Here is a 12,264-nt window from a genome sequence, read left to right on the forward strand (position 1 = left end):
CCATTCTAGCAATTAAGAATTATGAGTTAGTAGATATATCTGAAATCCATGGTTAGATTCCTTAAGTTAATTCAAAAAACTCTGTCATGATGTAACCTTCTTTGAAAATTTAATATAAAGTATTTCTATCCTTCTAAAACGATTTTCTTTTTGAAAAGATATGAGTAAATTATAAGATAACATTCGTAAAGCTGAGTAGAGAAAATCTTACAATACCACAAGAAGCTATTCCTACCCTTAATACTGCTGAGACCTAAGAAAAGAAGTTCCTTCTTAAGCAAATCAAACCACCCGAGTTTGATGGCCAATGAAAAAATGTCGAGGTTGAAGCAGTAATGTGGGTCGAGTCCATGGAAGATTATTTCATTACTGCTGGAATTACCCCAGCTAATCAAGCAATGATTGGTAACTTAAAGCTAACAGGAGAAGCTCGAATTTGGTGGAAATAATGGTGTAAAGAATAAGGAATCTCTGAAGCATCTGTTAGTTGGAATGTATTAAAGGATGCAATGTAACGCCAATATCTCCTGCCAACATATTGCGCACAAAAGATGAATGAATTCTTTGGTCTAAAGCAACTTAGAATGACACTAGAAGCCTATTACTTGAAGTTTGTAACACTTCTCAAGTATGCATTGTCTATGGATATTGCGCAGCAAGTATCCAAGTTTTGCCATGGATTGGATGATCCCTTGAACACATGGTTTGAAGCAATGCATCCATTCGACCTCCATGACACATTGATAAGGGCAAGATCGATTGTACAAGAACTCCAGTCTAAACCAAGAAACAATAAGAATTGGAATAATAAGTTCCAAAATAGAAATATAACTAGGGGCTATGCAAAAAGAGCCCAAGGTCAATTTCAATATGCTAATAACAAGAAGGCTAAGTCGTCGGCGGTGGAGAACTTTACTGGTAGTCATAAGGATACTTTCAGGTGCTATTATTGTAACGAACTTGACCACATCCAAAGGTGATGCCCGTAACTTGAATAGAATGAATGACAAAGCAAGTTCCGTAATGACCAGAGTTGGACAGCCACAATCAGAGGAAGAGTTGCCGACATAACCCTCAAGGAAGTAGAAGATGATGAAGGCCCCACTTTGGAAACCGACATGGAGAGAGCAAGAATTCATGCCTCTCTCAACAAGAAGGGACCAAATTGACAATTCTCAGTGATTCAAACACCATCAACCTATAATGGTAAACCCTTTAAAATTTTGATTGATTGTGGAAGCACACATTCATTCATATCACCAAGGTGTGCTAGAAAACTAGGCATAGACACAATGCATGCACTTGGGCTGATAGTTGAGTTAGTTGATGGAAAAGAAGTTTCCTCAACACAACAGATAAGTAAGGTGGAGTTTAATCTAGGTGGCAATCAGACCAACATGCAATTCAGAGTGATAAACCTGGAAACCTATGAGTGCCTATTAGGAATGGACTTGTTGATTCCTAGTGACACTTGTATTCATTGTGAAAAGGGCCAAGTCACATTCTTGAATCTTATAGGACAACAAGTGACCACACAAGGAGAAGCAGGGAAACCAAAGATTCAATTAGTGAAAGCTATTCGAATCGCTAAAGGTTTAAGAAAAGGCTCGCATGTATGCCTAATCAAATTAAATAAGATTGAACAAGATAAAGAAGCTGAAGATGAACCGTCGTGGCTTAGAGAATATGCTAATGTATTTCCTGAAGCATTAACTAAACTTCTATCACAGAGAGAAGTCGACCACGAAATCAAGCTAGTACTAGGAGCTCCACTAGTTGCAAAGCGACTATATCGAATGTCGATTTCGGAAGCCATAAAACTAAATGAATAGCTCAAATAGCTCTTAGATCAAGGGTACATTAGACCCAGCAACTCACCCTTGAGAGCTTCTATGTTATTTCAGAAAAAAAAGGATGGGACTCTCTGTCTCTGCATTGATTATCAAGGGCTAAATCACGTAACGATCAAGAATAAGTATTCGATTCCAAGGATCGACAAACTACTTGATGGACTACAAGGAGTGAAGGTTTTCTCCAAGATTGATCTCAGATCAAGGTATTATCAAATCAGAATCGAGGAAGAAGATATCCCGAAAACCACTTTTAGCACAAGGTACAGACATTACGAGTTTATCGTAATGTCATTTGGATTAACAAACGCCCCTGCTACCTTCAATAGATTAATGCAAGATATATTCAGACCTTATCTTGATGATTTTGTCCTTGTATTTTTTGATGACATCTTAACATATTCCAAGGATAAAGGAAGTCATGAGTCACAAGTGTGGACAATTCTTGAGACAATGCAAACTCACAAGTTGTATGCTAAGAAGAAGAAGTGTGCATTCTTCAAGAAGCAAATCAAGTATTTAGGGTTTATAGTTTTAGCAAAGAAAATTTCAGTAGATCTGGCCAAGGTCGAGGATGTACAAGATTGGTCGCCTCCAACCAGTGTAAGCAAATTTCGTAGCTTTTTGGGTTTAACAGGATGGTATCGAATCTTTATCAAGAATTATGCCTTGATTGTTACACCCCTCACCGACCTACTCAAGAAGCAAGTTGCCATTAAATGGATCCAAGTTGAATAGTTTAGCTTTGATAGGCTCAAGCTAAGCTTAGTTACAGCCCCGATCATCAAACTACCCAATCTTAGTAAAGAATTAGAAGTGTTGACCGATGCAAGCTCTCTTGCTTTTTGGGATGCGTACTCATGTAGGAAGGACATCTAGTAGCATATTCCTCCAAAAAATTGAAGACTCATGAGAGAAATTATGGTACTCATGACATGTAATTACTTGCAATTATCCACGCTCTTAAGTTATGGAGTCATTAGCTACTCGGGAAGAAATTCTCACTAGTAATTGACCATAAAAGTCTTAAATGGATCTTCACACAATCGGATCTAAATATGAGGCAACGTCGGTGGATCGAAGTCTTGCAAGAGTATGATTTTGAGATCAAATATAGACTAGGAAAAGAGAATGTAGTTGTAGATGCTTTAAGCCGCAAATCATTTCTCAATACACTTATCTCAGAAAAAGAACCTCCTAGAGCTCAAACACTAACTACAATGATATCAATACCTAGCAATCCCATCATCGAGCTAGCCAAGGAGAAGGTGAATAATGATCCCAAATACTAGAAAATACTAAAAAAAATTCAGAATAAAGAAAAAAAATTATAAGCTTAAGACAAAGTATCTTAACTTCTCTGTTGACGAAGGACTTGTCTACTTCGGGATCAGATGATGTATTCCTTCAAGTCAAGAACTTAAGAAGAGATACTATGGGAAGCTCATGATTCCCCATTTTCAGGACATCCTAACTATGCCAAAACTATCAATGTAGTTAGAAAAAACTATCATTGGGAAAAACTCAAAAGTGACGTACTTAAATATGTAATTGAATGCTTGAGTTGCCAACGAATAAAAGCCGAACGAGTTAAGCTGCCAAGAAAGCTACAACCACTTGATATTCCTTAGATGAAATGATAATTCATTAGTATGGATTTTGTAGTTGGATTACCCTCGGTTCAAGGAGGATACAACTCGATCATGGTAATTATGGACATATTGACTAAGGTTACCCACCTTATTCCGGTTAAAACCAGCTACAAGGCCTTAGATATTGCTAGGTTCTTTGTCAAAGAAATCTTTAGACTTCATGGACTGCCAAAAAGAATTATCAGCAATCGTGATTCTCTATTCACTTTGCATTTTTGGAAGGGATTATTTGAAGCTCTCGGTACACAGCTTTGTTTTAGTACAACTTATCACCCTCAAACTGATGGGCAAGTAGAGCATGTAAATCAAGTCATAATTAGGGCACATTGTTGCAAAGAACCTAGACTATGGATACAATATCTACTTTTGGTGAAATTTTCTTACAATGTGTCCTATCATCAGAGCATTCAGACGACCCAATTTCAAGCTCTATATGGGCAAGAATGCCTAACTTCACTAAACTTCTTCGACCCTACCTTGAATATTGAAGCTTCTAAGAAGATGCTTGAAGAGATGGATGAACAGGTCAAAACCATCAAGCAAGATATACAAGCTTCCAAGGATCGGCAAAAGCCTATGCTAACCTAGGGAGAAAAGAGCGAATCTTCCAAGAAGGGGACAAGGTTTTTATCTATGTACGCCCAAAGAGGAGTCCTTTATCCTTGGGAAAATTTAAGAAGCTAAGCCCAAGATATTGTGGACCTTATAAAGTCATAAAGGCTCTTGGACTTAATGCTTATAAGCTGTAACTTCCTGAAACCCTAAAAGTTCATGATGTATTCCATGTCAGTCTCTTGAAGCACCCTATGTACCTAATCCTAGAGAGAGAGAAGTATTGCTCTCCATGAGGCAAGAAGAACCATCCGCGAGGTCTATATCATTGAATCTTGCAATAACTATCATCATCATCGAGAGTCTTACACCCTCGCCAACCAGTATTACTATCGTGTTCTTCCTCTTCTATGAATCATATTTCTGTCATGGCCCCGAAGAAAAAGAATTTAAAAGTGAAAATCTCGAATGACCCTACTAACCTCCTACTAATGTGGAAGCAACGGTTGGAGTTGCGAGCACGAAAGTCACTAACAGAGTCATGAGTGCAAACAACAATCCTTTACCAATCACGATACCACATGTTTTTCTAAAAGTTGCATGATTGATTGAAGTCATAACTGCTTGAAGACATCAATCTTGTTTGTGATTTTCTAGATTAGATCTTGATTGAATTAAGTATTGGAACAGATAAAAATTGAGGAGCCCTATACCTCCCCCAAGGATAGGTGCTAAATCCCCATACTAAGAGGAGATATTTTTATTGCCACACAGAAGCATGGACTGACTTTGATGATGGGAGGTCTCCCAACATGGCATTAGGAGAGTTTTAAGGTCTCAAAAATGCCTTTTAGGAGATAGAAAGAGAGTTCTCTAGACCAATAGGAGCAAAGCCTCCGTAACGGAACTTCTATTTTAGAAAATGTAAAAAATTATTTTACAAAAGATACATATATAATGATATTACGAATTTGTATTATCAAGATCTATTTTTGGCCTTTTATATTCGTGATTATGACATTCTTTGCATTAATGATATACAATCCCGGCCTCTTTTATTTAATGATATGTCTGAATTAATGATAATGACAGGTTTACTCTAAATTCAAATTAGAAAAAAGCTTGGCACATATTTTTTTCCCTCCTTTCTTTTGTCCCTCTCATGGTAGCCTAGGCTTCTCTCTCTCTCTCTCTCTCTCTCTCTCTCTCTCTCTCTCTCTCTCTCTCTCTCTCTCTCTCTCTCTCTATGCTATGGATACAGAAATTCGACCTTCAACAAGGTGTCCAAGCTCCCAAATCACATCCATATTAGTGTTTAACTCATTCCAAAAAGATGGAAGATGGATTCCTACAATCATTAGCAAAAGTAGTTAGATCACCATGCAATAGGCAAAACATGGGAAAAGGTGAAGATATGAGAGCTCATTCATCTTTGCTTGGAAGGGTAGAATCCGAGATTTCAAGCTTGGAGTAAATAATAATAGCATAAAAGAGGTTTTGGTGCAACATGTGTTTATGCATAGAGAGCTATATTTGGAACCTGGAAGTTCAAATCTTCCAATGCATAAACAAAATTGTAAGGATTTAATTCTTAAAGTCTTTCTTTTCTTGAACTTGGTTTAAATTTTTCCATTATAACATTTGTTCATTTGTCTTGTAGATGTCTATCCCTCTAATCTTGAGGAATGGCAACTAGTTGAGTCTATTGTTGATGTGATTGACATGATGCATGACTTGATTGGAGAAGAGATATACAAAGGTAGAAAGAAGACAGAGCTTGCAGAGAATGGAATATTCTTCTTTCTTATATTGTTCTCATGTAGCATAGCCAATGGGGATCAAAACCCCCCCTTCCTTTACCAGATTTTTCAAGTTTTGAGCGGCCTTTGCCAAGTCCAACTACTAGTGAGGGCTATAGATATAAAATATTTTCTGAGATATAGAGAGCATTAAAACCTAGTATCTCAAGTAGGCTAAGCAAAGTTACTTTGTTAATGCCTATTAATATATTTATTGACTTATTTTCTAATGCTGAGATAAGAAAATCAAAGGCTATGCTTTCAGTGAAGAGACTAACATATGATCATATTATAAAATTTGTTGATGAGGGATGGGACACTAGGACAGAAGGGAAAATTATATGTAAGATAGATCAAGACTCTATAGCTTGTAAATATATGATTGCTACTCAAAATTTCATCCTTAGCTTTTATTATAGTAGATGGCATTATGTTGATAGTAGTCTGGTCGCTTTAGACCAAAATCTTGATAATTTTAGCAAAGATCCTGTAGCGGATCTTGATGTTTGGTATAATGAGGTCATTATTGCAATCCTAAAGGTTAGATCATCATATACACTACATCAAGTGAGGATGGATTTACAGAATAAAGATATTGAACTACCATACTCATTTGTGTTCCAACTTAATAACAAACGAGTAAGTTTTTATTTCATATTATATTCATTTAGGTGTATATCTGATTTCACTTCTTGATTATTAAACATTTGTAACATATTTTTTAATAGATATCAATAAGGAGAGAGAAGAATATACAATGCAAGGATATTGAAGAAAAGATCTCTTTACTATCAATATAAAGTACATGTACAAATTTTTGTCAACCATCTCCATGACTTATACACAAGGGCTTACAATATGAGGGAAAGCTACTTTTTTTGAGAAGGAACATCCTTTCTAGGATTCCTTTTGCCTATCTTTGATGATTTGGTTGTTGAAGGCATAGCTTCACCTACTATAGCTACATGCACCTCCTCTCCTTCAATGTCTAAGCCCCCACTTTTTGTCGATTGTTGTATACAATTGATCATTATGTACTTCAAGAGCTTTGCTCTTATATACCAAACGTGCTCACTTGTATAGCAATTCCTTGTAAACTATCATATATTTGTAAGAAAATATTTTTAGTTCATTGTTATTTTTTACAATGGACTATTTTGCAATAAAACTCTATCTTAAATTTTAGTATGTTTCATGTTACCTTTATAAGTTTATCATCACTGAGATAAATAAACTGAATCAATCTTCTAGCATTTACAATAACTCTCCAGCCACAAGAGTAACTATCATCCTGATGAGGACATTGCAATCAACAAGAGTAACTTATTTATAATAGTTTTTAGAATAAATTTTCTTAGTATGTTCCACTTACTGCAACTTTTCTATATTGCATTGTTGCAAGTAAGTCAGAAGGCATGGGAGGCCTTTTCTCTAGCACTTCAATCAATCATTTGCAAACTCTATACCAAAAAGGCGATAAAATTTAGAGTTATTACAAAAAAAAGATCAAATATTTAGATTACCTGCAACAAAAAGATCAAAATATCAAGGAGACCCTAGATTATGTAACTTACAACTTGGCATTTCCATGGCTTCCTTTTATAGAATTGATGAGGAAACATTGCCGCTCCACACAGTCTATTCCAATTAGGCTCCAATGAGAACTGAAAACAAAAATATTTCAATAATCTAGCAAAACAAGATCTCATAAAATCTTAAAAAATATCAAATTACTTACTTTTCATTGTATGGAATTAAAAGAAGCTCCAAAGATTCAAAGTCAATTGAATTGAACCAATGGTCAAAAGCACTTATATCAAGCTTACTCCTCATATAGTATGAGATGGATGGATCAAGAATCTCAATCTTTTGTTGTATATCGAAGGGGAGATCATGCATTACACACCTAGCAAAGGAATTGAGATAGTAAGCACCAACATGAAAGTCTATTGCTAGAAAAATATGGTGAGTTTAAACAAATTTTGGTAAGCTATACCTCATCCCAACAAGAAGAATCGAGTCATTTACTTCTCTAAGTTTATTTTGGAGAATTTGAACACAATCAGAGTCCAAAAATACCATATAATATCTCTTGTTAATATCAGTAGGTAAAAAGCAAGAAACATTGAAGCCCTTAGGGTCAGCCCTTTCAAGAGGGTAGATAACTCCTCTTCAAAAGATGGGAGTTTTTCTGCTTCCTTTTCTTCTTCCTTCTTTCTTTTAAACTCCCTCCATTTATCTCCTTGCTTTACTGTGGCCTTTTCCTCTTTCTCATGTTGTCTTGTGTCCTTTTCATGCATAACATCTTCAACCTTCAGATCAGTATCATTTTTCTTCTTTCTATATGTAGGCACATTTAAAATATTGAAAGCCTTCACATTAGAAAGAGGGATTGGCTCAAGAACCTTTGAAAACCTGTATCTCAATCTCCTGAGAATAATCATGTCTTTATCCATAAGTGTAAGCCTATGTGCATGAGCTGCACATATATAAGAATCTTGAAAAAACTCAATTAAAAAATCCTCTGTAGCCTCTTGAATACAGTTGAGACCTACCCTAATCCATCTAAAACTCTGTAGACTATGCTTGTCATAGATTTCTCTGACAAGCCTATGAAAAGACAGCTTTAAAATTGCATTATTCAGAGCCTTCATTGCACTTCTAATCTCCTTAAGGCACCTCACATATTGTGAGAACCTTCTCCTTGGCTTTGATTTCCTTGAAAGTTTGGAGGATTGATATATCTTTGAAGCAAGACCTCTAGGATCAACTTTTTGCTTCCTTGTAGTAGACTTAGTTCTAGCCATTTGAAACATTTAAAAATAATAATAATACTAAAAAATTAGAAATGATCTCCTAATCTCTCAAATCAATATATCTACAATCACGAAGCAACATGTAAACACTAATCACAAAGTCTAAATCCAATTTCAATAAAACATCATGCAAGACATATGAAACACAAGTAGGCCTTGAAGACCAGGGAACTCAACACCATATCGTGTTTCATATGGCACAAGGGAAACAATGCAGGCTCAAGTCAGATGAAACACGATATGGCCTTACTCGGAAAAAAGAACATAATACCAATCGTGTTTCATACGTCACATAATAAACATAGCAAGCCTAGTCATATTCAACTCATCTATTCTACGAGGTATCTTCACCTTTAACCTTATACGAGAATCGACTCAACTTTTAGATTACTTTTTGGAAAAAATTATTTACCCTAAACATCTTTATCCTTCTTGATTGATAATTTTTTTAAAATTTCGACTATGTAGTATATGTTTTTCAAACAGACACACATGCATTTGGGAGATTAAAAGAGATTCTTTCGCTTCAACTTAGTTATTTTATTTGAAGTTCTACAACTTATGAAACTTAAAAGAGATTCAAAGTTCTATAACCTGCATGAAATTAAATGTATGAAACGTGAGGTTTGCTTTAATGGACAAGAGAAACCTAGCACCCACGTCACAACAAAAACTTGCAAGCCTTAGTCGTATGAAATGCGAGGAGGCCTCATGTGGACAAGAGAAACCTACCACCCATCGTGTTTCATAAGCTTGGCATTTTTGGGGATGATTTAGTAGGAATGTTCAAGTGATTTAGAACTTTCTCATATTTTAGAAAAAAACTTGCATTCTTGAGTGTTGAGTGCGTATGTTGTCGATGAAACTTTCTTAAGTATCCTTGCACGGAAGAATAATTTTGTACTATGACCAAATTAGCATTGTGTTGGTGTGGTTGAGCATAGAGAGGGGTTTGTCTTCAAAAAAACTCTTTTACAATTCATAAATCAGGTTTATAACAATGTTGGTTTATACGTGTGGCTGTTATAATGCGTAATCAATTTCACACGTACTGCGGCTAAAGACTGTTTTGCTGGGGAAGTTGTGCCACGTGTCACTTACTTTTTTGACATGATAGCACTTTTATGGCTCTGATTTTTAAGGTTTTTTCTTTTTCTTTTTCATTTTAAGCGCACGCCCTCCAAATTAGTACAACGTACTTTTTGATCAAATGTGCAGTAACCATTGGCATATATATATATGAACACTCAAGTTCGTGTTTTGGTTACTATTTCTTTCACGTATCTTGTCTTTTCTTCAACCAGCTTTTTATCTTGTAAGCATCACAAGCCAAACCAAGCATATGCTTACAAGAAACCATTTATTCTCAGGAGCAAGGCCTGCAAATATTAGGTATCATACTTTTCTTAATATTTTTCTCTGCAGTCCTGAATTTTGAGGCATTGAAGATGTTAGTTGGTTTAAAAGGAGAAAGATATATTAGGGACTTGGAAATTTTGTATTGGTTTTACTTTGTTTTTCTAGCAATATTGGTATGGTAAATATGTATAATGATGGGGTTTTGATGTTCTTGAGGCATTGTTTTGTTCAAAATTTTTGGATGTATAAAATGTGAATTCATCAAGTTTTTTTAATAAGTGACGTGTGAAATGCAATTTTGTGAACTATGAGAGGCGGTCTGAATCATTGTTTTCGCATTTCACGAGTCAAAAATGTTAAACAAATTTTGATCGATCAGACTTGGAATTTCATGCTTTCTTTGCTGCATAAAGTTTTAATTCGTTTCTTTCGTATTTTATTTCCTAAATTTTCTTAGCAATCTTTCTTTAGTCTATTGCATATGATAAAATGTGGATTTGTATATTATGACCCTTTTTTTTCTAGATTTTCTTTTGTGAGTAATCAGGATGACTAAAATGAAGTTTTCTTTAGAGGAATTGGAGGAGGAGGATCTGGAGGTCACCTGTGATGAAAACCTGTTTGATTTTCTTCATGCAACTGAAAATTCATCTAGATTTATTTACATCAAAGATATGCTCAATATTCACTTTGATTTGAAAGAGCTTTTGAAGAATCTTGAAGATAAACATGTGGAAGGCCTAGAGATTGAAGGATTTTGTAATATACCAATCTGACGTGTCACCGTGATGACGACCCCCCCCCCCATTTTACTATGTCATCACCAATTAATAACATAGTATTTTTTTTTTAAAAAAAGAAAAAATTACGACTTCCCCCTTGTCAACGCCGTCGGATTGGCGACGACATGAGGAGTTGAACTCGATGAAGGCAAAGGTGAGGGAAGGGACGTGTAGAACCTGACGGGGGAGGAGATCAGGACAAAGAACAGGAGCTGATGTGGCGAGGCGAACGAGGATCATGCAATGACAAATGTGAAGGGGGGGGGGAGGAGCACACGTGTGCCACCTCCAACCCCCACTATCTCACCTTCTCATTCTAGGAGGCACAGTTGCATGGCGAGAGGGCCAGTCCAACGGCCAAGGGGATGGCAAAGGGAAGTGTCCTTCCTTCCTCCCCCTATAAAACCCCCCTCCCTAAACATGGCGACAAACCCTCTCTTTCTTTTTTTTTCCTTCAATTGCCACCCTTCCCTTATAATTTCTCCCCCCCTTTTTTTCCTTTCATCGGAATCATTATTCTTCTTTTCTCCCCCCCTTGCCGCCAATTAGAGAAGGAGGGGTAGTGAAGAAAAGGAAGAAAGAAGGAAGGAGAGGGGAGGGGAACCTAGAGTAAGGGAGGAAAAGAGAGAGAGAGAGAGGAAGGGGATCAAGGACAATTCTTCTCATGGGCAAAGGCTCGGGTATCCTCTTCCCCCCATCACAATCCTCGTAACCTCTCCATCGACTGCCTCAAATTGACAATGAGACTGTGAAAGGGGAGACAACACGTAGGAGCTCCGGCACCAAGGAGTCCTTCGAAGGAAGTGAAGGCTGCCTCCAACTCCACAATGGCCCCAAAGAATAAGCTCTCCCAGGAAACTAGTAAAGCCGCGATGATGGGAGAAGGGTAGGGCAAAGACGCCACCATCAACACGAATGGGCTATCAGGCGTGAACGCTAACTTGACACTCCAAAACCAAATTCCCCTCCCGTGTCTAGAAATTGAAAATTGAATATTTTAGCATGGGCATCATTTATATATCTCTCATCGAGTAACTTGCATATTTTGAAAAGTAGTTGAAAAATGTTTAATAATCATGAGTTATCGGGAATTAGATTAAGTATCTACGATTATAGCAGAAAAACAAGTCAAGTATCAGGATCAGACTTTTGCAGATACATCATGGATTGTCGGGGTACATAAATATTCCATTTGGGTCAATTGTACTCCATAGACCATTGTAGAGAATTAACTTGCATTTTCAATGAATGCATGTACACTCACATTTGAATAATTAAGTCATGCCTTTTGAGTTGCATAAATGTAATGGAAGGGAATTCTATGAATAGGGACGTCGCATTGCATTAACAAATTAGGGACAACTTAGGCGGGGAGAATTGGATTGGGATTTGCATGACATCATGAGTAGCTTTAATTGCACTACAACATGGGGTATGCATCTAAAAAGGTAGAT

The sequence above is a fragment of the Lygodium microphyllum genome, chromosome 25 (genome assembly GCF_053477565.2).
Source record: "Lygodium microphyllum isolate KBCC chromosome 25, Lygodium_microphyllum_v1.1.10, whole genome shotgun sequence".
NCBI classification, from domain to species: domain Eukaryota; kingdom Viridiplantae; phylum Streptophyta; class Polypodiopsida; order Schizaeales; family Lygodiaceae; genus Lygodium; species Lygodium microphyllum.